At 47.6% G+C, this 7,615-nt stretch overlaps 1 pseudogene; it reads right to left on the bottom strand.

The window, feature by feature from the left end:
- Nucleotides 1-1,019: 1,019 nt before the first annotated feature.
- Nucleotides 1,020-1,769, bottom strand: LOC133775027 (citrate synthase, mitochondrial-like; annotated as a pseudogene).
- Between the last annotated feature and the right edge of the window lie 5,846 nt (nucleotides 1,770-7,615).

The following is a 7,615-nucleotide window of genomic DNA, read 5'->3' as shown; positions in this document are numbered from 1 at the left end:
CAGGAGCCAGGAGCTTCTTCCATGTCTCCCACGCGGGTGCAGGGTCATCTTCTACTGCTTTCCCAGGCCATAGCAGAGAGCTGGATCGGAAGTGGAGCAGCCGAGTCTCGAACCGGCTCCCATATGTGATGCCTGCGCTTCAGGCCAGGGCGTTAACCTGCACAGCGCCGGCCCCCCACAGATAGAATTTAATCTTCAATTTTTAAAGACCCCAGAAACAAAACAGGAATATACACTTTTTAAAACCTTCCATTCTTGGGGCTGACATTATGGCTTAAGCCTCTCCCTGTGGCCCAGAATCCCATATGGGCACCGGTTTGAGTCTTCGCTGCTCCTTTTCTGATCCAGTTCTCTGCTATGGCCTGGAGAAGCAGTAGAAGATGGCCCAAGTCCTTGGGCCCCTGCATCAGCGTGGGAGACCCAGAAGAAGCTCCTGGCTCTGAATTGACCCAGCTCCAGCTGTTGTGGCCATCTGGGGAGTGAACCAGAGTTTGGAAGACCTTTCTGTCTGTCTCTCCTGTCCTTCTCTCTATTTGTTTTCAAATAAATTAAAAAAACAACAACCACAAAACCTTCCCTTAGATTGATTGATTTGAAAAGCAGAGTCACAGAGAGAAAGAAAGGAGAGAGAGAGAGAAATAGAGAGAGAGAGAGAGAGAGAGAGAGAGAGGCAGAATGTCTTTCATTTAGTGGTTCACTCCCCAAATGGCTACAATGGCCTAGGCTGGACCAAGCCCAACCGAGGAGTCAGGAACTCTACCCCAGACTCCCCTGTGGTTGGCAGGAGCCCAAGTACTTGGGCTACCATCCACTGCCTTCCTAGGAGGCATTGGTAGGAGGCTAGATTGAAAGTGGAGCATGGACACTTGACCTGGCACTCCAATATGGGCTGTCAGTGTTGCAAACTCTGGCTTACCCTGCTGCGTCACAATGCTGGCCCCAATCAGTCTTTTTGGTACTGCACGGCCATGGTCTGGGGCAACCTGTCATGCAATGAATGTGTTCCAGATGTAGGCTCATCACTGCTCATCTGACACATCTTTGCTAATTTACTTCTGAGCCAAACCAGCACTTTCTGATTTTCTCGTCTGTGTGGAGGCCCTGACAGCCTGTGCACAGCTGCTGCCTGGCAAGTGGCTGAGATGGGCCCTTACACTACTGCCCTGCTGGCCACTGTGGATGGTGAGGCGCATGCTCATGAGTTCAGTGGGCCCAGAATCAGCAGAGCCTAACATGTGGGTGAAATTGTGGGACCAGTGCAGTCTGGAGTCAATGGCTATAGTACTGCTGCTCTCCGGGTGGAGATTCTGGTCGATCTTTGCTGCAACACAGGATGGCTTTGTGATCAGATCCTTGCAGGCTTCACAAATCAATTCCCAGAACTCAGCTCATTTGAGGCCCTCTGCACATGCCTGAGCAAAGTTATTTTAACAGTACAGGGTTGTAATGGCTACATTGAGCAAAAACATGGGGTATAAACTGGTGGGAGTCACCCAGCATGATGATCATGTGAGAAGCCAGGGCTGCCCTCTTTGTTTACTCTTTTGAGAGCCAAGGTACCTGTTCCGCAGATGGCATCTGTCCAGTGACCAGTAACCAAAATAAACCTTTGGGCAGAGGTTCTTCCCAACTGTTAGGTTTGGGGAGAAGTGTCCGGCATCAGGGGTTCCTATGGCATTGGAAATGGGTGCTCCATCCAGATAAAGAACTGTTGTTTCACACAGCAATCTCTTCATGCCTCTGACACCACCAGACATTGTGTCCACAGTGATTCAGCCATTATCATCTTGCCATCTTGCTCCCAAGAACTAGGCAAGAGTTATGGCTGACTGGTGAACTCTGAAAGTGAGCAGAGAGTTGTGGCACGAATAGAGCCACCACCACTCCTGCACCAGGGGCCACACAGACAGGTGGATGAGGCTCCTGAATTTTTTTTTTTTAGAGTTTTAAAGTATTTGACTTTTTTTTGTAATACAAGTTTGTCTATTGATATTATTTATTTTTAAAATTTATTTATTTATCTCAGAGACTAGGACGAAAGCGAGGCATGGGGGAGAAAATGAAGAAAAAAAAAAGAAGAGAATCCTCAACTACTGGTTCACTCAGCCAGGACTGAGCTAGGGCCAGAGCCAGGAACCTGGGGCTGAGTCCAGGTCTCCCACTTGGGTAGCAGGGACCCAACTGCTTGAGTTATACACTGCTGCCTTCCAGGGTCTACATTAGCAGGAAGTTATACCAAGGTGTCAAACTTGGGTACTCCAATACGGAATGTGGGTATCCTTTTTTTTGACAGGCAGAGTGGATAGTGAGAAAGAGAGAGACAGAGAGAAAGGTCTTCCTTTTTGCCGTTGGTTCACCCTCCAATGGCCGCTGCGGCTGGCGCATCGCGCTGATCCGAAGGCAGGAGCCAGGTGCTTCTCCTGGTCTCCCATGCGGGTGCAGGGCCAAGCACTTGGGCCATCCTCCACTGCCTTCCCAGGCCATAGCAGAGAGCTGGCCTGGAAGAGGGGCAACCGGGACAGAATCCGGTGCCCAAACTGGGACTAGAACCTGGTGTGCCGGCGCCGCAAGGCAGAGGATTAGCCTGTTGAGCCACAGCGCAGGCTGAATGTGGGTATCTTAACAGACAGTAAGTAACCACTAGTCTGAAGGCCTGCCCACTCACTGCCTTATTATTCCTTTGATTACTTAAGTTCAGTTCAGACTGTAATTAGGATGACTCTTTCCCCCAGTATTGAGTAGAAGGATCCGAATTATCCGCCCACCTCCAACAGAGCAAAATAAGCATTAACACCACATCCACGGTAGGGATGAGCTCTTTATGATAACAAATGCGTCTAGGCAGTGACCTGGCAGCCAAGAGAATGTCCAGGGAGGATAAGTAACCAAAGGCCCCAGCTGCTGGGTCTGACTTCTCTCACTGCACTCAGGCCACGGCCCACTTCTCCTGGCCTGTTCCCACTGGCTGCCCATGGCAGGATGCCAAGGCAGGCCCATTTCTGCCTCCTCTGAAGGGCACCTTTGGCTTGAGGATGCTATAGACCTAGTTGCAACTTTCTCAAAACAAACCTAAAGGCTAACATCTTTCTTTTCTTCTTCATAGATGTCAGAGCAGTGCCACAACACGATGTCTCTCCCAGCATCCTCTAGCTCCCCTTTTCCCCTCACCAGCTTTTGACTCAATAAATCTCTTACACATCTAATCCTATCTTGGCTTTTTGCTTCTCATATCACCTGGACTAAAAGAAGTAGTAAGAATGATTAAGTGTTTGTTTCAACAGCACAAACAAGGAAGATTATCACAGTCCCTGAGCAAGGATGACATAGAAATTCATGACATAATCCCTACTTTAATTAATAAAAAAAGACATGACCAAGAAAATAGGTGGTAAGACTGTGATTTGGGCTGACCCTCTCACCATCTAGGCAGCAAGGAGGATGCTTACCTTAGTTGAGAGGGGGGGCATGGAGAAGTATACGGTGTTGCATCAAATGCTAAAGGTCTCACAGGGTGACCTGGTAGAATGTCCTGGTGGAAAAGAAAGATGTTGCCCATGTGAGGCTTGGTGCATTTAAAGCTATTGAGAGAAAAATGTCCTCAAAGACAGCAGAGTTGGCTGACTACTGCTAAGCTGTATTGATGCCAGCAGAGGGATAATGAGAGCAGTTAAACTGGTAATGGCCAAGTGTGCAAGGCGGAGGCTCTCTCTGGTGGCTTTCAAAGAAGCCCTTACTTTTTGCAGTGTTGGGAGAGAACAGAAACAGTTGAACAGAGAGTAGAACACATAGAATTACAGAGATCCCCAGCTGTTTCCACAGATACGAACGTTGCCCTGGCGCATGTACTGTGTGACAAAGATAACTGCCAACCTTGAGCAGGGCTCACAGCATGTGTAACAAACCATGGGTTAGGCCCATACCATCAGGCAGACCCTATGGCTTTGGAAGTGTCTGTGTAGGGGAAAGATGCAATGGGAAAAGATGGAGCTTATGGCAAGCACCAGGGACTGAACCACTATGCAGCCCCTGGAACTGTAGAGTAAGAGACTGACAACCACTGCAGAGAAGTATACACGTTTTGAGAAAGAGCTATGGGCATATTACTAGTCCCTGGCAGAGATGATGGTTATGGACCATGAGTATCAAACTGCCCACTATGATGTGGGATCTCTTGAACCCTCCACTGTTGGACAGACCCTGTATACAGACCCTGTATACTATAGTCTATGATAGGATCTTCGAACATCCAAGTTCAGGCCTGGGCAGGACCAGGGACTAGGAATGTGCTGCATGAACTGGCAGCCCGAACTTTCTCATCTTTATCAAACGATGCACCAGCAGCCCTCTTGCAACTCACACTCTGCCATATGTGGGTCCCTGTACACCAGCTGAAGGATAAGGAAAAGCCCGAGCTTGGTTTATGGATGGGGTGGCTCAGTGCAAGCTGCAAATGGGTGTGATGGCTTTGAAAGGCAATGGTGAAGGAAAATCTTCCTAACTGCTCACCCACTTTGTATGGGAGAAATGGCCTGGGGTCAGATATAGACAGTTCCTGGGCAGTGGCCAATGGCCTGGCTGTCTGGTCAGGAACCTGGAAGAACTGGAAGATTGGGACAGAGAGGTCTGGGATAGAGGCTTGTGGATGGACATATGGGAGTGGGCAGACATTGTGAAGAGCTTTGTGTCACATATTAACATCCACCATGGAAGAGGCGGTGAACAACCAAGTAGACAAAATGACTTGAACATGAATCATACTGCCCCTGGCCACAAGAACAGAGACTGCTCGGAGCAGATGCATCCAACGAGGGGTCCCATCCACTTCACAACGGAGGTGGAGGGCACAGGCCTACAACACAAGCACCACACCATCCAGAGGCCGACCGACTTCACAGCATGCTCCCTACAGTGAGAAACTGGAGACATATTTTCACGGCCACCACAGGCTCCAGTTTTTGCCTTGCACACATCTATACTTTCACTTAATTGGCCCACAGACCAACCTGCTGTGCTCTGAAATCCATCACCGTGTTTGCACTGAGGGTGGCTTCCTCCAAGCTGCTCTCAGCCAGTAGCTTAGTGGAGCAGGGATACTAAGCAGATCTGGTACCTGCAAGATGCTGACTTCTCAAGGGCGATTTTGGCTCACGGACTCCCCACAGGCCTGGCTGACGCTTGCTTGGGCCTGCACTGTGGTCTAAGACATTATTTCTGTGCTCCCTTCTCCTCCCCGCCCTAGATCCCTCCTTTTTTTTTCCACAAAGACCTGCATTATCGTCTGCTGTCTCCTCCTCTGGCTCCTTTTTCATTTTCTTTCACTGGCATTTTCTCTAATAAGTCCCTTGCACATTTAAAAATAGATGGTAAGACCGTGATCTCATATTGGCAAGTGGTTCTGAAAGGACTCAGACTAACACAGATGGTTTGTACGTGCGCTGGTGGGCATCTAAGGCAGAATGGCAAAACTGGGGTGGGGGGAACTTGTATGCTAAGAGCAGTCAACTGGTAGTGGCTGCCACAAGAACGCTGAGTTGAAAAGGATTCTAGAGCTGGATCCGGCCATTGTCATGAATGCGTGGTCTATTAGTAAGGTTGCCATGAGGACAAGAGGAGAGAGCTTGGTGTTGTTAGTTACTATCGTTGAATTGGGATGTTCCTCAAACTGCTATCAAGAAAGGTCATGGTCAGACAGCTATTGTTTGTTAATGATGAATGATACTCATAATGATAGTGAGTGATTAAAGAATAGTTATAAAAAAGAATAATTATTGGCCGGCGCCGTGGCTTAACAGGCTAATCCTCCACCTTGCGGCGCCGGCACACCGGGTTCTAGTCCCAGTTGGGGCGCCGGACTCTATCCCGGTTGCCCCTCTTCCAGGCCAGCTCTCTGCTATGGCCCGGGAAGGCAGTGGAAGATGGCCCAAGTGCTTGGGCCCTGCACCCGCATGGGAGACCAGGAGAAGCACCTGGCTCCTGGCTTCGGATCAGCGAGATACGCCGTCCGTAGCGGCCATTGGAGGGTGAACCAACGGCAAAAAGGAAGACCTTCCTCTCTGTCTCTCTCTCTCACTATCCACTCTGCCTGTCAAAAAACAAAAAACAAACAAACAAAAAAGAATAATTATATAACAATATGTGTTAATGATAATGCTTAATGATGAAGATAATTATAAGATAGTATATATCATTGGGGATCCTATAGTAATACTAAATGTAAGAAATATGTGGGGGTGAGATTTTGGCCTTTTGGCTAAGATGCTAGTTCTGATGTTGACATCTCACACCAGGGTACATGGGTTCAATATCCACCTCTAGCTCCTAGTTTCAGCTTCCTGCTAATGCAGACCCTGGGAAGAGGCAATGATGGCTCAAGTGGGTTCCTGCCGTCCACATGGGTTTCTAGAGGACTTTGGCTCCAGCTGGGGGCCCTTCATGGCATTGGTGGGGGGTGTCAATCAATGGATGGCAGCTCTCTCTCTCAAACACATTAAAAATATAACACATGGCTTCATTAAATTATATAAACAATAAACATTCTCACATGGAAAGATGCTGAGTCATATGGAATCTAGGAGAAAGATTCCAAAGCACAGGAGTTTGTTAGGGGTTTCCATCTCTGAGCCGATGTGATTATTCCTGTTTCGTTGGCAGGTCTGAATCGTGGAGTACATCATAACGTGATGTTACTAATGAAGAAAATGGATTTCCCTCTATCTGATTTTGCCAAGCACTATTCTGACATTAATTAGGTTTGGAAGCAGATTTTTCAGGTCAAACTGCTGCCTGCAATGCCAGGCATCCCATATGGTTAGTGTCCCAGCTGCTCCACTTCTGATCCAGCTTCCTGTTAATGGCCTGGGAAAAACAGGAGATGGGTCAAGTGCTCAGGCCCCTGTGACCCACGTGGAAGACCTGGATGAAGCTCCTGGCTCCTGGCCTTGGCATAGCTCAGCCCTGGTTGTTGGAGCCATTTGGGGAATGAACCAGTGGCTGGAAGCTCGCTCTCCCTCTGTCTCTTCCCCGTCCCTCCCTCTGTAACTCTGACTTTCAAATAAATAAATAAATCTTAAAAAAGAAGTGGATTTTCCTACTGGCAAGACAATGTGCTGACCAGTTGATGTAGGTATTCTAGTCTGCCTAGCATTTATTTCCTTCCTTTAAAAAGTCATTCAAAAATTATAAAAATAATGCATGCTTATCACAAAGTAATAATTACAACAGTAAAAAAAGCAACACTCAGAGTTCACTTCTCATGCACAGCTTCTTTCCAATCCTGCTCTCCAGGAGCAACATCTGATTTTTTTTGTTGTAAATTAATTGGCTTCTCCATTGGATATCTGGCATCCAAGATGTTTCTTTATGACCTTGTTTAAAAGGAATCTCTTGTGAATTCACTCAGAATGAACCAACAAAACTGAGTTTCTAAACACACAAAATTGAGGGCCAACCTTTTCATTCAGAGTCCTTTTATCTTCATGAGCCACGTTTTTGTTAAGTCTTTTAGAATAGCAAATATGCTTTGTAAAAAGTGTAAGCTTAACCTTCCAGTCACAGAATATAAGAGAGCAGACTGGAAACGTGGGTACTGCTGGGTTTGCTGCATTGTACGATGTTT

This window comes from Lepus europaeus, chromosome 16 (genome assembly GCF_033115175.1).
Source record: "Lepus europaeus isolate LE1 chromosome 16, mLepTim1.pri, whole genome shotgun sequence".
In the NCBI taxonomy this organism is placed as follows: Eukaryota; Metazoa; Chordata; class Mammalia; order Lagomorpha; family Leporidae; genus Lepus; species Lepus europaeus.
The sequence above is the reverse complement of the archived record's forward strand: the minus strand, read 5'-3'. Positions and strand labels throughout refer to the sequence as shown.